This window comes from Herpailurus yagouaroundi, unplaced genomic scaffold, assembly GCF_014898765.1.
Source record: "Herpailurus yagouaroundi ecotype Mexico unplaced genomic scaffold, PumYag 181, whole genome shotgun sequence".
In the NCBI taxonomy this organism is placed as follows: Eukaryota; Metazoa; Chordata; class Mammalia; order Carnivora; family Felidae; genus Herpailurus; species Herpailurus yagouaroundi.
In genome coordinates, this window is record NW_024412412.1 from 29,446,128 (window position 1) to 29,468,842 (window position 22,715).

The window sequence follows — 22,715 nt, forward strand, 5'->3', positions numbered from 1 at the left end:
GTAGGAAAAAATTAAAAAGATATTTTTAATAAAAATTGAAAATAAAAATAAATTTCTTCTCTTTCTGTATTCAAGAAAAAGAAAAATGAAAAAGAGAAAAAAAAGGAAAAAAAAAGAAAATTGAATAGATGGACCAGTAAACAGACTGACATATGATTGAAATTACTTTGTTTTCCCCTAGAGGTCAAACTCTGAAGCACTTTATAGTCCGTCAACTAAGCAGGCGGAGAGACTTGTGTTCCTGTAGACCGAGGTTGGCCCAGTTACGCGGGGCTTAGTGTAATGGCTCTGTTTCCCACTAGATGGCGCTGCTTAGCTACTGGGGTGGATTTTTGTGGCGCTTGTAGGTGCGTATGCACATGTGTGGGAGCAGTGAAAATGGCGTCACCCATCTACCCAGTCTCTAGTATAGGAACTCTCTTCTCCCCAATCAGCAATCGCACACCCGTCCTTTGTCTTTGTCTTCTGTCCACTCCCAGCTTTTATACTGTCCTTGACCAAGCCCCAGGCAGTACCTCCCTCCTGAGTTTTATCTCAGATGCGGCCGTGTTTCCTGACCCCTTACTTCTGAGTGACTGCGGCTGTGACCCGTTTTTCCCCTCTGTGGGAGGGTCTCATGGAGCAATGGCTGGGTGCTGACCGCATCCAGGAACATTTGTGGGTCCGTGCTGCTGCCGAAGCCCAGAGACTGCGGCCAGGTACCTGCTCGCCCCAGTGATCGTGTAGCAGCAGCATTTCAGGGATTGTAGCAAATCAGAACACACATCTTGCACCAGGCTTCACCCCCAGTGACCTTGTTCCAGCACCAGTGGATGTGGTTATTCTCCCAGGTCCACTGAGGCGTTTGCCTTTGGGGAAGGCACACAGCTTATACCAGATGTCCTCCTAGCAGTGGAACCACTTCTCCCTGTGTGGCCCAAAGATCCCGGACTTCGCTGTGCTCCTGGGGATTCGCCCATCCCACCAGAGCACTGCCAGGTATTAAGCTGTGGAGTTTCAGACTCTGCCTTCCCCCTGTTTATAAATTCTTAGTGGAATTTAAACCCTCTCCTTTCTCCTTTCTCCTTTCTCCTTTCTCCTTTCTCCTTTCTCCTTTCTCCTTTCTCCTTTCTCCCTTATTAGTTCAGTTCCTACGGCTGTTTGCACTTTTCCACTTTCTCTCCAGCTGCTTTTGTCGGGGGGGGGGGGGCTTTCCCTGTATTTTCTCCCATCTCTGTCCTCTCTCTGCAAGCAAAAATAGCTCCCTGCCGCTTCTCTCTCCCCCGTTTCACCTCTCTGCGCATCATACCTGCTGAGTTCTGTGGTTCATGTTGTGCAGATTGTTGTGTTAATCCTCAGATCAGTTTTCTAGGTGTGCAGGATGGTTTAATGTTCATCTGGCTGTATTTCATGGACACAAGACACACAAAAAACTTCCATGCTGTTCCGCCATCTTAGCTCCTTGATCTGGGATTTTTTAAGATACTTTATTGCACTGTACTCATCCTTCTTTTTTTTTTTAATTTTTTTAATGTTTATTTATTTTTGAGAGAGAGAAACAGAGGGTGAGTGGGAGAGGGGGAGAGAGAGAGAGAGGGAGACACAAAATCCAAAGCAGGCTCCAGGCTCAGAGCTGTCAGCATAGAGCCTGATGGAGGGCTTGAACCCATGAACTGTGAGATCACGAGCTGAGCTGAAGTAGGACGCTTAACCTACTCAGCCACCCAGGCACCCCATGTACTTATCCTTCTTCATGTTATGATGCAAGATGATGAAATGTCTATGTGATAAGATGAATTGAGGTGAATGACATAGGCAGTGTGAAGTAGCTTGAGGCTAGTATCAATCTTCTGATGCCGTGTGGGAAGGAGGATCATCAGCTTCCAGATGGAGGTTGACCAATGGGTACCTGAAACTACAGAAAACAAAATCTCAGATAAGGAGGACTCCTGTCTATCTTTGAGTCCCACATAGGTTTGTACAGAGTTTGAAGTTGTAAAGATGTCTTTGTGAAACAGGATGACTACTCTATAACTTCTCTACATGTGTATGTTTTGGATCTGTGGGCCTTCAACATATTTTCCTTGACCAGACGGAGGTGGTCTAGGAGATTTGCCAATTCACAACTTTGAATTAAGGTCTCTGGGTGTTTTGAGTATTGTATCCAATGGCCTGCACTGGCTTTGAACTCAAGCACCTTTGCTGGACAGCTCAACTCAGAGGTAAAAAAGGAAGTTATTATATACTAGAGGAAAATATTTCTTATTGCAGAGGGAAAGGGGAGTAAGAGAAATAGGGAGAGGAAGAGGAGAGAGAGGGAAAAGGAGAGAAAATGGGAAAGAAAAACAGAAGATGAATAAATGAATAAAAACCATTGATGAGATTTTTTTGCAGAACAAATTTACATTATTGGGTCCTTAGTACTATTAAATTTCATAAAAATAAATGTTATAAAGGATTAAAAAAGATTAGGGTAAATGAATCAGGTGAAAAATCCATGAAAGAAATAGGATCTCCCTCAAGCAACAATGCAGAGTTGTAAGAAACACTGGAAGATTTTTCTAGAATGCAGTTCACATCCTTATATGCTTCCAATGAGAAGCTGGTATAAGTAGAATATTGAATACTCAAGTCTCAAAGTCATAGAGAATGTATGTCTAGAAAACATGCTAGAGCCCATTTCTTAAAAAAATGCAGATGCTTTACTTGGCTGTTTATTGGGTTTTGCTCTCTTGAGCAGACTTAAAAAACTCTGTTGACTCATAAGTGAGGTGTTGGGTGAGGTGGAGACAGAGGTACACATTTTGGGTCATCGAGGCTGTTTGGAGGGCATGGAAACTCACAAGTTAGTCAGGGATTCCTTGTAACACTGGGAAATAAGTGATTCTCCCATTGTTTGCTATTCTTTCCCAGCTTCAACTAGTAAAGAATCAGGCAGTTGTTTTTAAGGGTATGTTTAAGCTTAAAATCTCAACCCTAGAAATCTCTGTAGTTTCATCCTAAGCGATATTCAATATTTTGGTCGTTAGGAAAAATCACATTTCTTAAATAACTGAATGAGCTGATAAAGTGGCCCATAATTGTGACTTCCTCAATCCCAGCATTTCAAGAGAGAATCACTGTGATAAATATGGTGTAATATAAATATATAAACACAGGATTACTTAATAACTTGGAAGTAAGTGAATTAATTTTAAGTAAGTTTTCTATGTGCCAGGCACTGTCCTTTGTCTGCAGTACTTAATCCTCACCAAATCCTTCAAAGTAACATGATAGTGATGGTGATTCTTCTAAGCAGCAGATCTGGGACTTGAACCCAGATCTGTACGACCGAGGTCCCCATTCTTTTTCTCTTACATTGGCTGTGTACCCTCCAGCTCATGACTTTTCAACCATTAGGTATATAAAAGATGTAAAATTAGTTGGAACTCAAGTCATTATACTTTGTCCTGTATTAGCTGCTGTGACTGAAACTCTTGGCTAAAACGAGGTTTGGAGAATAGGCATGAATTTTGATTATTCAATCCGCTGGTGAGAACTGGCCAAATCCTATTATTTCTACAAGGGAGAAATGGAGGAAAAAAAAGAAAAAAAATCTCATTTTAGAGAATATTGACTTTGGAGTATAAGGCAGATTTAGATGTTAAACATGAGAAGGAGGTGCCAAACTTCTCAGATGCTAAAATGTTCTTTTGTGTAAAAAAAAAAAAAAAAAAAAAAAAAAAAAAAAAAAAAAAAAAAAAAAAGGAGGACTCATTGTTAGAAAATTCTAAGAGTCTTACCCTGGTCAATTCACATCACTAGAGTTGTAGTTTTGTCTTATTTTTGGCCAGTTTTTCAAGAAGGACCCTGAGAGAAGTTGAAGTAAGACCTACAGGCAATTCTTGGTATAACACACACACCTCCATGTTAGCTTGGCCTCACATAGTCACCTGCTTGCCTCATGAATCAGAGAAAACAAGCTTGCCAGATATGGTTTGCCAGGCCATGGGTCCCACATGTTCCTTATCTGCCTCTTTTTTTAAGCGGTTTTTGCATTGCTTACTAGCCTATTATCACCCCAATACATTCTATCCAATCTGTTTTAGAGCTCAGAGCGTCAGAATGTCTTCAGCATAACTGAACAGCAGAAAAATCATTTGAGCCACATATATAATGTGAACTTTCTAGCAGCCACATTTCAAAAATGTAATTGTGTCCCAAGTTATCATTTCTACGTTTAACATACATAATTATTAGGGAGATATTTTACATATTTTTTCACACTAAATTGTTCACAGTCCAGTGAGCATTTTGTATTTATAGCACATCTGATTCAGGCAAGCACATTTCAGGTGTAGTAGACATATTGGGGCCTATGGCTCCCCTGTGGGTCAGCACAGGTTTACACTAGGAATGCATTCCCTCTGTGCTCATGGACTGTATTCTGTATAGTCCATCACCTCATCTACTTACCTGTAGAAGGAGCCCACCATTTCCATTCCATGAGAGAGCATGAAGGTCTGGAGAGGATGTAACTGGATTGCCTCAGGTAAATCAGGGTATTTAGTTAAAGGGAACCACCTCCTCTTTTCTCAGGAAGTTGAAATCATCATCATCTCTGTCATCCAGTTTCATACCCATACGCAAGGCAATAGAGACTGTATATATCTATATATAGATACAGATACAGATACATCCCTGAGTACATGTAGAATTGGCACACATCCCAGAATACAATACACTGAAAGTTCCGATTGAAGATAATGGGGAAATGAAATGAACATCCAATAAAAACCTGTTTGTGTTTCTAAACAGAATTAAAAGACTAGAATTAGAACAGAATATACGAAGGAGTAGGAATAAATTCCGGGTAAATTATGGCAGTGATTTCCAATACTTTACGATACTTGGAATACAATGCTGGGGATAATTTACAACAAGACTAAATTATAACAGTAATTACTTCGGGTAATATTTTGTTACTTCCTGGCCTACTGTAACTTAAAGATCATGGCCCTCAGGCACATGCCTTATCATACCAGAGCTCGATTCTTCCTGTTCTTTTTTCTTTCTGTGGCTCTATTACATTTTTAAATTTGTCACAGGTTACTGGGTTGTGGCGCACAGAGATGTGGACTCGACTAAGAGGCAGGCGTGGGGTTTTGAGCATCCATTCTCTACAGAGCATGTAGTGACATTGCTGTTGCTCTACATGGAGATAGAGTCTTGTGTGGCCGGAAGCTTCTAAGGTGTTCACTTGAGCCATGTGTCTTAGTGGATGTCTATGCAGGTGAACACATGAGCCTAATTTTGAGAAAATGTGCTCTGTCATTCTGAATATATATATGTATATGAAGTCTTTTTGAAGTTTTAGGACATCCTGATATAAAGGTTAGGAGAAATTAATAAAAATTTCAGGTTATTGTATACCTGTTATACAGTCAAATTCTTATTAATTTTTGACTCCTGGATTCATTCATCAGGATTCCTTTAGGAAGCTAAACAGACTTAGAACTACCAGGCCTGTCATTTGGATTTGTTGTCATTGTTGGTGTTCCGTTGCCTACAAAAAAAAAAAAAAAAATAACACGTGGAATAATAGACTTTCTGTCAAGCAGACGTGGTTGAAACCTGGCTTCTGCTATATAGCTGTTCTGTGACTGTAGGAAATCACTCAATCTCTCTGAATCTGATTTTGTTTACATCTGTTAAACATAAACACCGCCTCACAGCCAGTGAGGAAGACATAAGGGTATTTATCTAATTTGGCAGGGATAAGACCTAGCAAATACTGGTTGCCCAAGAAGTACCAATGTCTCTGCCCTTTACTCTTCCAAAAACTTCTTGGTAGCATTTGCACCCATGACTCCAGTTATTCAAAAGTTCTTTCTGCACACAGATTGGACTTAAGTTAAAATTCCCTATTGTCTAATCCATTTTTTGTTGATTCATATAATTAATCTGATTAGAGGCATAAAACCATCAGCTGATTTTCTAAATAAAAAACAAAACAAAAAAAACACATTAAAACAAATACCTATTAAGTACATACTTTATTCTATTGCCAGAGCTCTGGAAACACAAAAGTAAATTATTACTATAGCTTTTGCCCTCAAGGAGCCTTACACTAATCTTGACTGTGGATCACAGTTACCAGGCAATGTCAAGTCAGCCTTGTATTGCTGAATAGGGAGAGGTTCATAATCCCAGGAGAACACAGGAGTAGCTCCTGACCCCTTCTTGATGGGTCAAGGAAGAATACCAGGTACCATACTGAATGGTAATAATTCCAGTAGTTGTTGTTAATGTACACAGCCTTATCCAGATAAATTCATGATTAATTGTTAAGCTTCTTTGAGAAGCTTATTGAGAGTAGCCTTCTGACCCCAACTGACACTTTAACAATCCAGAATGCAGAGATTCCGAGTGAGCTACCATTTTAGAGTATACACGACCCAGGTTTTGTGAATTGAGAGTGGGTGTAGAGAATGACATAATTAGATTTACCTTAGAAACTGGTCTGCAATGGCAGTGTTGCAAACTAATTCAAGTGAGAAATCACGGTAGATTTATAATGAAGCATGACTGAGAATCAAGAGGAAGGGGTGGGTTCAGTAGGCTTACTAATGACAGGTTAGATAGAGGATGCCAAGGAGAAGAAATCTGTACTTCTCTGATCCGTTAAATCTCATTGGTGTTTTACGCACTTGGGGTGGGTTTATTCCAGGCTAGCCTTAATGAGTTTGGCGTTTTTCTTGATGGCTGCTGAAGCCTTGGGGACAAATGAGTTTTCAAGAATGAGAAAAGAGGAAAAGTGAGAATGAAACAGTCAAGAATAATATGCCAAAGAGGAAGTTACAAAGGAGATTCACTTTCTTCTAAACAGCTTCTTCCAGCTTTAGATTGCCTATGGCCTTTCACCAGCTGTTGATGGAAAGCTCTTCTCTCTGATCATCAAACCTGGGAGTTTATTTTAGTCTGCTCTTCTGAGTCCTGTTAGGCTCGAGAGTAATTAACTGTTATTTTCCCCAAACCTTGCATCTCTTTGGGAACGTCCATAGTGATTTTGGTTTCTAGTCTAGAGCGTTACTTTTGGTAGCTCATTCATTTTTTAAGAAAGTGATAATTTTTGGGGCGCCTGGGTGGCTTGGTTGGTTAAGCGTCCGACTTCGGCTCAGGTCATGATCTCACGGTCCGTGAGTTCGAGCCCCATGTCGGGCTCTGTGCTGACCGCTCAGAGCCTGGAGCCTGTTTCAGATTCTGTGTCTCCCTCTCTCTCTGTCCTTCCCCTGTTCATGCTCTGTCTCTCTCTGTCTCAAAAATAAATAAACGTTAAAAAAAATTAAAAAAAAAAAAGAACGTGATAATTTTCAGACTACTATGCTCAAGCTCAACTGATGATCAAAACCTTGATTAATGGAGACCTCAGCCCCAAACACCTGGGGACTCCTTTCTTTCCCCTCTCACCCTCTAGGCAAGGGAGTATACCTAAAAGCAAACTGTATACTTTACAGTAGGATTTAATAAACATCATAAGAGAAGGGTGTTCTCCTCATAGGTAGTTATAATTTGCTGCACTTGTATTCCTATTCATATACCTTTGGCTTGCTTTAGATATTTCTAGTTAGTAGGTATGTAATGATGCGTCTCTCCGTGAAACTTTAGAGATGATTTTCTGTCATCGGAATATTGTTCACAGGTTCAAAAAGCAAGACTTTAGAAAATGGTTTGTGTTAAATGCTTTGCGTGGATTTAAATTAAAAGTAGCATAATTTACTGAGAGTAGCAGAGTGTGGCTCATTTAAAATGGTGGAGACATACAAACTACACTTTGGAAGTCACTATAAATGAGTGTAATAGAGCAAAAAGTATTCACTGTTCCCTTGCTGTTCCTTTGGGAAGGGTTAAGACTGGAAGAGAATCCAAAAACCTTACCCTAAATTTAAAGACATTTGTTCAAGTTCAAGTGAGTATATCTTGCTCTACGTAGTATTAATAAGAAATGTTTACTTAACTAATATGTGAGTTCAGTTGTTGATCCCCATCTAAAAACCTTTATCTGGAACACTGTTTTGAACTTTTGCAAAAGTAGTATCTTACTTCTTTACGAAATAGTTTGTATAGACTATGAGTAGTCTTTCAATTACTCATAATCTGTACGAAAGTTATATTATCTTTCATTTAGATAATGACCTCCTCTGTTCAGCCATACATATTTAAATTGACAGCAATGGGGCGCCTGGGTGGCTCAGTCAGTTGAGTGTCCAACTTTGGCTCAGGTCATGATCTCACAGTTAATGAGTTCTAGCCCCACATTGGGCTTGCTTCTGTCAGTGCAGGGCCCATTTCAGATCCTCTGACCCCCTCTCCCTCCTCCCCTGCTTATGCTCTCTCTGAAAAATGAGTAAACATTTATTTTTTAAAAACCGACAGAACTATAACATTTACAAACTGATGTATTCAAGGGATGCCATAGTTAGGGGTGTAAGCTTGGGGTCTTGTCTCTTCCCTTTACTAGCTGTGTGACCTTGGGCAACTTACATGACCTCTCTGAGACACCCTTTCCTCTTCAGTTCAGTGGAGTTAATAATGGTACCTGCCTCTCAAAGTTGAAGTGAGAAGCAAATGAGATAATGCATGACAAGGAATAAGAGAAGGAAGAAACAATGTGTGTTGGCCTCACTCGAGACATTCCTTACTCGGAACAAAATTAGGGATGCTTTTCTTCACAGTAAGAGACTCTTTGCTTTTCCAAATGAGACTCGAACATGGTAAATGGAATGAAAGGTGAAGGGAAAATTAGGAGCTACGTTATTCTAATATTTAAAAACAATTGTAAGAATGCTCATTGTTAATTGTACAAATGGCCAAATCTTTTGATGAGGCATAGTGGCCAATCTGACACATACATAACAATATATCACTTTGAATAGTACTGCAATTAAAGTTTTCAAGGAAACAGACTGCCACTAGTGTTATTTTGTGTTTGGATTTGGTTTTCATATATTTTATCTATTTCTGTTTCATTCCAGTGGGACGTTATGTAGGCATTGCTCACAGGCACTCAGCTTCAACATATGTTTTTGGAAGTGTGTGAGAGAAAGTCTCAAAGCTGGTTACTAAAAGGTTTTGAAAGTCATGTTAATCTTCAAACCACATAGGGATAGCTCTTGGGGGAAAAAAGACTTGTAATTTTCCTATAATAAGGGTTACAGAATTACCAAAGTTTAATGAAGAGCCCTTGCTTTTCAACCTTGCAAATTACTCCCATTAGTTAATAAATTAATTAATGTTTTTTTATCAGGAAGTGCTCAGTGATGGTTTGAAATATCACTAAAGGGGATGTGAGAGAATTGAAGCTTGGAATAAATGACCTATAAGGACCTTCAAACTAAGGTTTTTGTACTTTCAAGAATTATTTTCATTGTCATTTGACGTCCGAATCCAATCCCTTCTCTAGGGAACCAATTCGGATTAAAAGAATTTCAAAAATACCCAAGCAATCAATATCTAATTCATTTAAGTCCTGTTTCTTCCCAGGCCTACTGGGTGTAAGCTTGGTGTTGCCTGCCATTTCTCTTACATTCAAGCACTTTGGGAAAGGAGCCATCTTTTTAGATCTATTTTCTTCCTGAAGCTTGGAAGCCGTATCTATATGAAAAAGGGTGACATACTAAGCCTAGGGTATTAAAACCTTTTCTAAGGGAATCAATATAACTTTGGAAAGGTTCATTTATATTTAAAGGAGGAAAGAGACAAAAGTATAAATGGATATAGCCTGTCATATACAGACTGAAGAATGTAAGAAAGGATTGAAAAATGTCAGCTTGTTCTTCTCTTCCCAGCATCTATTCTTATTTGACGTGGAGGGATGTTCTAGATCTCTAATTGAATGTGTTCTCTTTGTCTACATAAAGATAAATTTTGATATTTATTATTTTGGTATCATTTCCCTGAAAATTCCTTAGTAACCGATGATGACAGAGATCATAGGTTGGAACTAGTACAGGCTGTCTCAATGAATGAGTAGGGTCATTAGAAATTATGGAAATGAATCCTTGAGTTCATTATCCTCATGTTCCAGTCAACAAAAGGCATCAGATAAATTACTTTGTTCCACTATCTCAAATGAATAGGTTGTGCTTTTATATTATCAGGTTTTAATTTTAGTAGTTTGAATATCTGATTTTTTAATTTTGGTTTGTCTTAGAATCCACTAGTGCCTCTGGGTACAAATAAGTTATTAATAGTTTGTGAGCCAATGAAACCAATAATTATTGTAGAATCAACATTATACCATTAACTCATATTAACTTGTGTAAAACACTTCAGTATTCTCACACTTATTGGTGGTTTTCAAAATCATCATAAGGTGAGCCAGTGCTTATGACAATCATATGTCACCTCTCTTCTCTTTTCTAAAGAGATCTCTCATTTCATCCTCAAATATGTTTTACTTGGCTCCTTTCAGCTTGGTAAAGCAACCATATACTTTGTAATTTCACTTTCCAGCCATCAAATGCAGCAAAATGAAACAGTTTGTGCATTTATTGTACTTTCCACTATCAGGGGCCTCCCAACTGTAGCTAAGTAAACCATAGGCCACCATCAAAGCTGGGGAAGGTCATTAGTTGAGAAAACCTGGCAGAAGTTACTTCCATAATGCACCTCTAGGTCAGTTGTGTCATTTTAATAGGTGAGTTGTCTGGGGAATTCAGTTTAGAATGATATCCAAAGACAAGTTTGACCTCACCAGTAATGGGTAGAAAATTTTTAGAGGAAACTGAAATGTTTCAAACTTACATATTCTCTTTCCTGAACATACCATTTGGCCAGCTGTGATGTTACCTGACAAGGGAGCAGTAGGTGCCATATGGAACCCCAGACTTCTGGCATGGACAGTGGGAGATATCAGACTGGGATCTGTCTGACTTCAAAACCTACATGCCACTAGACCAAAGCTCATCATGGTGAGTCATAGAAGAAAAAAGGCTGAAAGGCAGAGAAGTCTATTCAGCAGGGTAGAATGTGATACACAGTATCTGTGAGAATGGACGACAGATGGCAATAAGGATTCTATATCATGGAAGTCTAGAAAGATACAAGAAGATGCCCTGATAGGCAGAGATGAAGTAGATGTATTTGGAGATAAAGGCAAATCAACGTTGTCAGAGTGCTTTATTATAAAGAAGACGGACTCTAAAATAGGACTAAGGGTCCATGGAGAGACTTTATTTAGTCTTAGCTGAGTGATTTTCAAGGGCATTGCTGGACCCCAGTACTTTCCATGACCAGAGTTATAGTAATTACAGAAATAGTGCTATAGAGATGGTTTTTTTCCTCCTAAAACTATGAAGTGTGTACTTATAGTCTTTTCATTCAACAGATGAAGAAACTGAGCCCCATGGAAGTTGTTACTTGTCTAGAGTCATACAGAGTGTGCAGAGGGATGCCTGGGTGGCTTAGTCGGTTAAGTGCCTGACTTTGACTCAGGTCATGATCTCACAGTTCGTGACTTCGAGCCCCATGTCAGGCTCTGTGCTGATAGCGCAGAGTCTGGAGCCTGCTTTGGATTCTGTCTCTGTCTCTCGTTCTTTCAAAAATAAGTAAACATTAAAAAAATTTTAAAAAACACAGTAGGGGAGAAAGATTTTCTTTTCCTGTGCTTTCTGTAATTTACATACATCTTATTATTTAGGAATTTAGAGAGACCACAAAGACTCATTGAGCCTCATCATCTTTCCTAGACCTACTTTTGACTCCTGAAGCAATAATCGAGCAAAGGCATTAAATTAAAGGCATATTTACCATTGTCCTTAAAACTATCTGTAGAAAAACACATGAGAATTTCTACTTCAAGGGACCTACATGAAGACCTTTAATAGCCCCAATTTAAGAAGAGACACTCTAGCATACTAGGCTGGTCTGTAGCTTTGTCCCATTAGTTGAAATTGTACTTACATGTGTTTGAGGTATTTTTCCTATTATCCATTATTATAGTTTCCCCACTACAATTCATTGCCCAGTGTTTCTTAAGGGAGTTGCTTAATACATTTCGATTTTAGAAGCCATTCTGAACTTCATTTTCCCACTGAGTATATCTGGCCCATTCTGGATCTAGTGAGAATAACCTATGTATATTACACTGAAGTAACATAGATGGGCTATCATTAGTAGAAGGAGGATGAGTAAGTGTTGATATTGAAGAAGACTCATGAAATATGTGAACACAGTCACAGTCCATACCCAATTCTCAGTGGTTGTTTTTATAGACCATGAAATCACAGCTAAAGTCAACTGTGGTTCTGCCCTAATGGAGAGGAACAGTGGCACAAATAACCCTAAACCATACAGAATTCAAATGCATTTATATTTAGCTTTTGAATGCTTTCTATGATAATTTTCACAGCACATTGTCCTTCTAATTATGTTTTGTTTTGGGTAATACTGAAATTAGCTTATATTTAGTGATTATGTGCTTTCTGATTGGATTAGAGAGGAGCCCCAGGAGTGTGTTAGAAAACCCAGCTGTGTATGATCCTCAATACTTTACACAGAGGTAGTCCAAACACTTAAAAGGCTTATAGAAATGGAAGCGATCTGACTAGTAGGCAGATAGCTCTAGGATCTCAGTTGCATGAAATTTTTTCTTCTTTCTTTTCTTTTTTTTTTCTTGGAGGGATGGAAAGTAACTCAAAGGGAAAGGAGAAATCTAAGTACATTAGCCCTAGGCCTTGGGTAGTAAGGAGTGCTTAGATCTAGGTAGCCTCAAGATAGTGGCGGCAAAAGCTACCTGAGCAGTCAGGCATGAAAGTAAGGCAGTGGGTCAAGATGGATTAGCAAGGAAAGAGACCTTGGTAAGTAATTTCCATAGATCTAAGCAGGGGCCTTTCTTAAAGGCTTCATATACAATCAGACATAGTAAGACCAAAGCCTGACAGAAGACACTAAAGAAGAAAATGGCCAGCCACTTATTTGATTGAAGAGAATGCCAAGAGCACCTGAGTACCATCTTTAAGACACTTGATTAAAATAAGGCCTTACACCCTCCCAGAAAAGATCACAGTGAGGAAAATGTTGGAGAACAACAGAATTGTTTGTACAGCAGGCATTGGGGCCACCACCTGGAGGCACAGCTTTCAGTTTAAATTCTTTCCAGTGCTGTGAACAAGACTGGGTCTAATCCCTGGGTTCTTCGAAATCCGTTTGAAAACACTGGCCAGAAGAGAGGGACTTCCCTCCCTTTTGTTGGTTTTCTCTAGTACTACTAGGAATTTTCCAATTTTTCCACAAATGGTTAAGAAAAAATAAAAAGGAAATAAAATAAGAGAGGAAAAAATAGGTTTGTATGTCAAATATAAGATAACTCTGGTTTAGGTTTCCAGGAGCTGACACTGATGAAATCTTACCGGCTGTCAGGAGCGCTGGGTTGAGAAGGGTTCAGCAGCTGAGAATGCCATAATTGATTTGGCAAATGTCTTCTCCACTGAAGATAGGGGAGTGGTGACAAATTGGCTTCATGTTAGCCCCTCTTTACTTTTTTCCTGAAGAGCCAATATGAATTAAGTATCACTTTATTATGCAATTATTATTAGAATATAAGCTCCTCAAGAGCAGAAACTGTCTGACTTGTTCCATGGCATCTAGAACAGGGCATGAAATATGGTAGGTGGTCAGCAAGGATTTGCCTGACTTCTTGCCCTTATTTAATAGATCCTGTCTCTGAAGTGGCAGGTATTGTACCAGTGGAAGTGGTTTTCTGGGTCTGCTAAACCCAGAAAGTATCAGCATTCTATTTTTTTCTATCTGTAAAGCAACATCAAATTGGGCACTGTTTCTTTTTCTTTTCTTTTCTTTTCTTTTCTTTTCTTTTCTTTTCTTTTCTTTTCTTTTCTTTTCTTTTCTTTTCTTTTCTTTCTCTCCTTCCTTCCTTCCTTCCTTCCTTCCTTCCTTCCTTCCTTCCTTCCTTCCTTCCTTGGATATGCCTCTTCTGCAGCCAGCTGGCATAAATGTGGTAATTGACACAATGAGAGAGCCTTTTATGCCAACCAGGGAAGCGATATTACCCATGATAGGCCTATGCTGTGACTGTATCTTTCCCATCAGTACAGTAGAGGGGTGACCTCCATTCCTCTTTCACTCTCCCCATATTTGAGTCTTCTCTCCCCACTCTTCCTTTCTCAACCATGTTATTGCCTCCTCACTCACATCACCAGTGAGTCTGTTGAAGCCTTCTATAATTCCCATGTAGGAAGGATTTCCCATGTTGTCTATTTACCCCATGTGGCATTCCTTCCATCTGTTTACTTTTGATTTGTTTTTTTCTGTAACTCGGCTTTTCTATAAAGCATGAAAGTGCTTTTGAGCTTCTTCCTAAAGCTATGATATTTCTTATTATGTTGTAGGATAGCCTCAGGAAACATTAAACTCTAAGAATTTAATACCAGTATTATATTGGGATCATTTTTAAAGCAGTGAAAGCCTTTCTATTCCTGTTGTTTCATTTTTCAGAGGAATTCGGAGCTCTTTATTGAAGTAAGGCATTTCATAACCACGTCACGATACTTTGAGGAAGAAGTCAACTGATTGAGCATCAGCCATTCCTGGAATGTTTGATGCTAGTCATCTCAACAGGGATCTGTCTGATGTACATTCCACCTGAGCACATTTTACCAACTATTGCCTTTCCTGTTTTCTGCTATGATTGGTTCTAGACAGGAAGGATAGAAGCTCATTTTATAAGATGCACAAATCCCTAACCACTACATGTGCTTTTCCTCACATACCTATGAATCCATTCTGATTTTTTTTTCTCTCTCTCCTTTGCTACCAAGGAAAGCCTAGTTTTCTTTCTTCTGTCTTAAGATCCTTGTTTAAAAAAATGTTTTTTTACATTTATTTATTTTTGAGAGACAGAGACAGAGGGTGAACAGGGGAGGGGCAGAGAGAGAAGGAGACACAGAATCCAAAGCAGGCTCCAGGCTCTGAGCTGTCAGCACAAAGCCCGATGTGGGGCTTGAATCCATGAACTGTGAGATCATGACCTGAGCCAAAGATGGACGCTCAACTGACTGAGCCACCCAGGCACCCCATTAAGATCCTCATTTTAGAAAAAGTCAGTAAAGCAGCCAAAAACACCCTCTCAAGAATTGGGATGTCTGTCTTATTTCTGACAGTTTTTAAGGTGTGTGTGTGTGTGTGTGTGTGTGTGTGTGTGTGTGTGTGTGTGTCTGTCTGTCTGTCTGAGGCAGGTGGTGGGGATGGTGTGTTTGACGAGGATCAATCAGGCAAAGCACTCCTAGCATTATTCATATTTTCTTTTTTGTAAAACTGAGGCAGGGGTAGATGAACTGGTATTGTCTATACCTAGTGAGTCTCTGATGCACTGATTTGTTTACCCTAATTGAACATACGTAAAATAACTGACAAATAAATACAAATATATGACAAATACATAATAAAGCATACATAAAATAATTGACAAACAGATAAAGGCGATTTCATTTTGGGGCTAATAATGGTATGCTATGAATGGCTGTCAAGCGTATCTTTTATCTTAAATTTTTTTTTTTTTCTCTTTTTCAAGCGTATCTTTTAAACTTCCATTGTATTACTGCCCTGGCTATAAAAAAAAAAAAAAAAAAGAAAAAAAAAGATGACCTATCTGACCTATTTGCTGGTGAAAAAATTCATTCATCCTCCACAAGTGTTCTGGAAACATCAACTTCTCAATAAATTCAGATATAGCAATTGACCATTTTCAGGATATGATGGAAAAAGGCTAAAAGCCAGTTTTGCCAAAAGCTAGTTACTCAAATGTTTCCAAGTCTCATTCTCCATTCCATTTCCACACACCCTGTAGACATAGCTACCCTCTCCTTATCTGGGCTACACTTAAATTGTTAATAATGCCTATTTACCTGGCTGTCTTGTCAAAGTTAAGGGCAAGTGAGAGGAGGAGTTGTGTGAGTAGCCTTGACAAGGTGATGATGCCTAGGGAAAGTTCTCAGTCCCTACAGTAGGTAGCAGTATTGGGCTAGAGTGTGGGACATGAGCTTCTAGCAGCAATTCAGCTTCAATTTCTTTGCTCTGCTTCAGACCACTCACCTGACTTGTTACTTCCCACTGCTTTGAGGGCTCCTGACCTGTAGATCTGCTGTCCTGCCTGGCCACTCCATGTGAATGATGGATACAGTTGTCTACCCATTGCTTTTCCTAAATGCAGGGAACCCATATGTGGACCACATGAAAACTTAGGGAACATTCCAGGCTGTAGCATCCTCTTGAGCCTTAGTCTAATATTAATACCAAACAACATGAAGACGGCTTAGGAAATCTTTAGGCTAGTCATGTATATGTTTTTTCCTTATCTCTAAATTCCCCTGGCATTGTAAGCTCTTTTTGGTTAGCAGACTTCAATTTTCATTTCCTTTATGTCTGCCACCCTACACTCATCCTCCGCTTCTGACTTAGCTCTGTGTCTGTTGGATTGTTAATGAATCCTCTGTATTCTCAACAGTTCATTGCATTTGAAACGTAGGTCTCCTTTATGGACACTGGTTCCATGCAGCCCAATTTTCTTTCTCCCAGCACACATACACACACATGCGTGACTGCAGGATGAAGGTGGCCAGTAACGGGTGATTAGCCTGGCAGTTTCCTCCTTTGCCACTAAAATGTTCAGGATATTTGCCAGACTATGCCCATGTTCACCCCCAAATTGTTCTCTTTGATGGATCTTACCACTGCACTCCATACAATTTATCCCTCCTCATAACTCACATTTAGGGCCCTAGAAAGGCCCTTAAAGGACACCCATAAGTGGATTAGGTCCTTAGTCTTCCCTGACTCCTTGAAATGCTTTTGTGTGGTTTCCTCATTTGCTTGGAATGACCCATTTAACAACCTAACTTTACAATTCCTTGATCTCAGCTCTTCCAGAGACATTTGTCTCCCTATGTCCACAGGAATTTACTTGTTCAGGTGTGTCTGTTCTCTCCCAACAAGAGTCTCTCACATCCCATCTTTCCTCTCAAGCATACCTGTTCTTTGACCCCTTTTGTACTCCCCAATCTTGAGTCTTTTATTCTCTACCAGGTTTCAAGCCCCTTTAGGCTTCCTTTTCAGGACCTCCCGGTCACTGTCTTGAATTTCTCGTTCACTAGCTGACTTATCTTTCAACTCCTTCTCTTTACAGACCTACCCCCTAATCCTAGGTCACTTCTTTTATTGACCTTTGCTACTCCTAGAACCAGTCAGAACTGATGTAATGAAGGACAGCACCGGAATAAATTATTTATGCTGATAGTGTGCACCTAACATCTCATCCTGGTATGGTTTGACAGGTCCTGGAAGTCCATGCTGACCATATAGCTTATGCTGTGCCTCAGAGCCCAAACTAGCAGCACTGAAAGTGATGGAGTCCCCTATTTGGAGAGGGAGATGGATTAAGCTATTGTAAAAGTTTCTGTTGACATGTGCACATACATAATAGATAATTTTATAGGAATGAGAAAATGTGATTATATCTTATGTACAAATTGGTGTGGAGAAATTTAGCATAGTTTCTAGTTTTCCTTTCGGTTTAGTTTCCACTTTTCTTCTCATTGCCTATACATCAAAATCAGCCTCAACTTATAAACATATACCCAGAAAAACTGTCAATAACCTAGATAGAATATGTCTGGGTTTTTTCTTCCAAAGCTCATATACTGAAAGATATATACAAATTCATATATATATATATATATATACACACATTCATATATCCATATACACACATATACATACATATATACACATACATGCATACTATAGATACATAGGATTTTTGGTACTCCTTTTACAAGGTGAGATCATAATATACACATTTTGTGTTCTTTTCTCATTATATCTTATCTGGCAGAAATCACTCCAAATCAATTAGACCAGTCATTTTTTTACACTGCATTATTAACTTTGTTACCTTATATAAACTACCAAACATTTATTGAGTACCTATCATGTGCATACAAAAGCCTGAAATTTGGGGCGCCTGGGTGGCGCAGTCGGTTGAGCGTCCGACTTCAGCCAGGTCACGATCTCGCGGTCCGTGAGTTCGAGCCCCACATCAGGCTCTGGGCTGATGGCTCAGAGCCTGGAGCCTGTTTCCGATTCTGTGTCTCCCTCTCTCTCTGCCCCTCCCCCGTTCATGCTCTGTCTCTCTCTGTCCCAAAAATAAATAAATGTTGAAAAGCCTGAAATTTTTTCAGATTTTAGAATCGAAAAGGGAATTTATGGCGCCCGGGTGGCTCAGTCGGTTAAGCGTCCAACTTCAACTCAGGTAATGATCTCGCGGTCCGTGAATTAGAGCCCTGCGTTGGGCTCTGGGCTGATAGCTCAGAGCCTGGAGCCTGCTTCCAATTCTGTGTCTCCCTCTCTCTCTGCCCTTCCCCTGTTCGTGCTCTGTCTCTCTCTGTCTCAAAAATAAATAAACGTTAAAAAAAAATTTACAAACTCATAGTTCAGGGGCACCTGGGCAGCTCAGTCGGTTGAGCGCCTGATTCGGCTCAGGTCATGATCTCGCAGTCTGTGAGTTCAAGCCCTGCGTTGGGCTCTGTGCTGACATTTCAGAGCCTGGAGCCTCCTTCAGATTCTGTGTCTCCTCTCTCTGCCCCCACCCCTCCGCTCTCTGTCTCTGTCTTTCTGTCTCTGTCTCTGTCTCTCTAAAAATAAATAAAAAGAAAAAAGAAAAAAGAAAACAACTCATAGTTCAGCCATCCTACAGAACATATGAGAAAACTAAGGCTCCGTAAACATCCATGATTTGTTCAATGTCTTGCGGGCAAGTAGTGCTCAGATCAGAACCTAGCTCTAGTACCTCCCAAGAACAGTGCTATCTGAATCATACTATACAGAATCCCATACATTTGTATTAGAAGCCATTCTGACAATACTTACAACTTAATGTGATTGTTTGGTACAGCAGAAGATATGTTTTCAGGCCTGAGGTAGGGAGGAAATAGGGGAGAGCAAGAATTTGGGAAAGTTCCTATTCGTGTATTGGTGGCTGTGTGGATAGACCAAACTGTTTTTATTGACCCAAACTAATCAACCAGTGGAGACTTAAGAGTGCCAGCATTTGAAGGGGCATCAGTAAAATAAATTTGTGTTGAAAAACTATGTAAGATGTCTTGTGAAAGGAATTCACTCCCCATCTTAAGAGAGCTCTTTTCACAGAGGAAGCCTTAGGTAGACTGTGGTTGTAGATCCTCCCTGGGCTTTAAAGCACATCTGGAAAGGCTCAGCTTTCAAATTAGAACTCCTTTCACAGTGCTGGAAAAATTTGTCTTGAGTGTTAGAAAACTGTTTCCCAAGATGATAAAACCTGTGGCAAAATATGAGAACTTTCATGTGTAGAGGAAAAAACCCCACACTTTTTTACATCACATTTCTTAATGGGGCATATATGGATCTATTAATAAAGAGTTATCCTCTGCCAGATTTTTCTGCCCTTGGTGAATTTCCATTGTCCCCAAAGTACCCTGCGTACCAGTCTGTTCAGTCATCAAATAATTTAGGGGCATGCCAACATTATGCTAGGTACTGAATAAAGGGAGAGTACAGTTGCCCGAGCCTCCCATATCCAAGTGGGAAATGTACTACTGAATATCCTGCGTGCCTGTCCCTGCAGAGAATTCAGTGTGGACTTTATGACCTTCACTGACAAAATAGCGAGAAATGAACAAATGTTCCTTCAAGGCAGCTAATTCCTTGGTTATTATGAAGCTGATTGGATCTTTTGTATGCATTCCAAAGACTCGAAAAAGAGCCCTTGAAGGTGTAATTCTACCAGAAGAGGTTTGCTGCAGACCCCTTGAGACACTCTACAGCAGGGGCCCTCCAGCTGTACGGGATGTGCTTTCACATTGTAGGGCACCTGACAGTTGAGTAGAAAATTGCTTTTGGTACTGGGTTTTCTGTGATCATTCAGAAACAGTACTAGGTTCCAGGCTGCATTGTCTGTATCACCTTTTTCTTGAAGTGCTCTGCATCTTTATGCATCTAATTCTAATAGGATTTGTTTTTCATACGTACCATGTCTCAGATTTTCTACTAGGTAGTACACATTTTTCTGATGCAGTTGCCTTGCCAGTCATATTATCATCCTCACTTCAGAAAGGAGGTTAAGAGAGTTGAGGTAGTTCCCACAATGTCACAGAACTGGAAGAGGCAGAGCAGGAATGAATCTCAGATCTCTGTGTCTTGAAAGTCTGGATTGAGATCCCTGAGTATCCAATACCCCTCTCAACCCCCAACTCTGGATCAAAAGAGAATCAGGAGGCAGAGACTAAGTTGAGGCATGAGCATATTCTGATGGGCCAGTGGTAAACGTAGAGCCTAATTTTCTAAAGCTGAATATTAAATGTTTACAGCATGTACTTGATGTTAGCATGAATTTATTTCCCAGAGTTGGTATTTTCAGTGATTGTCATTCCCACACCAGTACTGTGAGGAACAGTGGGAAAGGAGAACAGGTTGACTTTTCAGAGAATGAGACAGTTTTTTTTAAAAAAAGAAGGCAGAAAGAGGAACTATGTAATTCCCAGTCCTGACAGAAAATATCTCTAGGGTAATTACGGCTGGTCCAATGTTTGTTTCTCTGGGTAATCAGATAACCCAGCTTTCAGTGAGTGTGTCTTTCTCTTTGTCTCTTTAGTTAACTATTTCTAAGTATAGGTGGACTGTACGAGATAAAGTAGCCTAAATTCACACCAGATGACAAAATGTCTCTCATGAGACTGTATGCCATAATATAAATATTGTTAGTTACACTTAAACTTAGCCATTCTGTGGCTTTTATATTTGTTTAATATTCATTTTGCACAAAGTCTCCTCTGCAATAGATTCCTGGATGATTGGTATTAACATGTCAGTATTTATTCATTAAAGGAGAGCAACCTCAAGAAGACTAAGTGACCCTTGAGAGCTTTCCTGTTGACTCTGACAGAGCTAGGAATTCAGTGGCTATGAGGTGACACACTGAATGTGATGTTTGTCATAATTTCTCATGTGTTATATCAATGTGTTATATCATGTGTTATCTCATGTGTTATATACACTCATTAGCTGAGGATGTCAGCATTAACTGAGTAGGTATCCTGATCAATGTTTGCCCATTCTCTGGATAATTACCACTGTTTGGTAAAAGAGGAGGAGTTTTGAGTTGACCTCCCTGGTAACAAAATCAAGCATTTGTTAAAGCTAACCTGACACAGTTAATGCCTAAGTAATTCCTCAGCCCCTTACTCTCTACCCTTAATCCAGCCTGGGTCATCTTTCATCTTTGTAGGTTTCTTAGCTATTTTGTATTAGCAAGATATCATGATGAACTAATTCCATATATTAACCATGTGCTCTGACAAGAGTTGAGTGACTAAGAGGCCCAAGAACAGGCCCTCAGTAGCATTATCCTCTCTTGACAGGCCATATGTGGATGTTACTGGGAGACTAAATGAGCTTATTATATATTTTAGAAAGAAATATCAAAGAATTTAAAAATTCTCCAGTCCATCCAGCAGCAAACCTTTTGTTTTCCAACTTTAATTGTATTATAATGGTAAAAAAAAAAAGCTAATTGTTACTCCATATCAACTGTTTTTACGTGGTGGGATTGGGGGAATCAGTGGGTGAGGATCTGGCATGCGAGTATCTGTGTTTGCCTGCGTGTGTGTGCACGTTACTTGTGGCTGTTAATTATCTCAGAAAGGCAAATGTTCAAGTGAAGAGAAACAGACAACAGTTCACAGTGATTATGAAGCTGTGTTTGTACCACTGCCAACTCTTGGGGAAAATTTCATATCTGTTGGTAGAGAAAAAATACTGGAAACCTACAAAGGAAATCCTGAAAACTGTAAAGATGTATATCTCTTGGTAATTCAAACTAGGGACAAATATTATTTATGAAGATGAAATGTTTGTGTTTCTATGCTACAGTATTTAGTAGTAATAATTATTCACATGCAGTGTTTATATTAATCCTGACCATGCTAATTCAGAGTATGCGCTTTTATTTACCTTTGTTTGTGAAGCCAGTTCATTAGGCAAATGATCAATGTAATTCGCTTACTGTCATTCACAGAACTAGCAATTTTCAAACATTTTAGATGCATCTGTATACAGTGTTATTTTAATTTTATATAAAATATTCTTCTTTACTTGGATGTTACCATATTAACTTCACACCCAATGTGTTTATACTGAAATCTTCACTTTCTAGGATAAACCATTGTCTCCCGCTGACTCTCTTGGTTTTGTCGACAAAACTATTCCCCTCATCTTGGAACCTCAAAGTCTTCCTTAAGGACTCTTCTTCCTTAAAGATTCCTCTCATGTTGTGCATATTTATTCTTTTGGAATAAATTCAGGAAATTCTGTCTTGCTGGTACATTTTGCAATTATCTTTTTAGCTTTATTTCTAGCACCTCCATTGCAGACCTCTCCTAATCCATTGAACTTATTTTACATCTCTCTGCCTACCATTTTTCTGCCTCCAATCCATCCTACACATCAAAGTTCCTCCACTTTTTGGTATCTGCAAACCACATAATAGTCATCCAGGATATAGGCAGACCAATTACAGGTAAAGTTTTAAAATACTGTCATAATTTTTAAACAATAGTAAATAGTTTAAAAGTGATGATAATAGCTGTTTTGAATAATTAATTCATAATAATTAAGCAGTGGGAATGAAACAAAGCAATAATTTTATTAAT

At 39.3% G+C, this 22,715-nt stretch overlaps 1 protein-coding gene across 6 annotated transcripts in view; it reads left to right on the top strand.

Annotated features, from left to right (window-relative positions):
• Window positions 1-22,715, top strand: part of NRG1 (neuregulin 1) — a 1,118,472-nt gene that overhangs the window by 344,648 nt on the left and 751,109 nt on the right. The window lies entirely within an intron of this gene.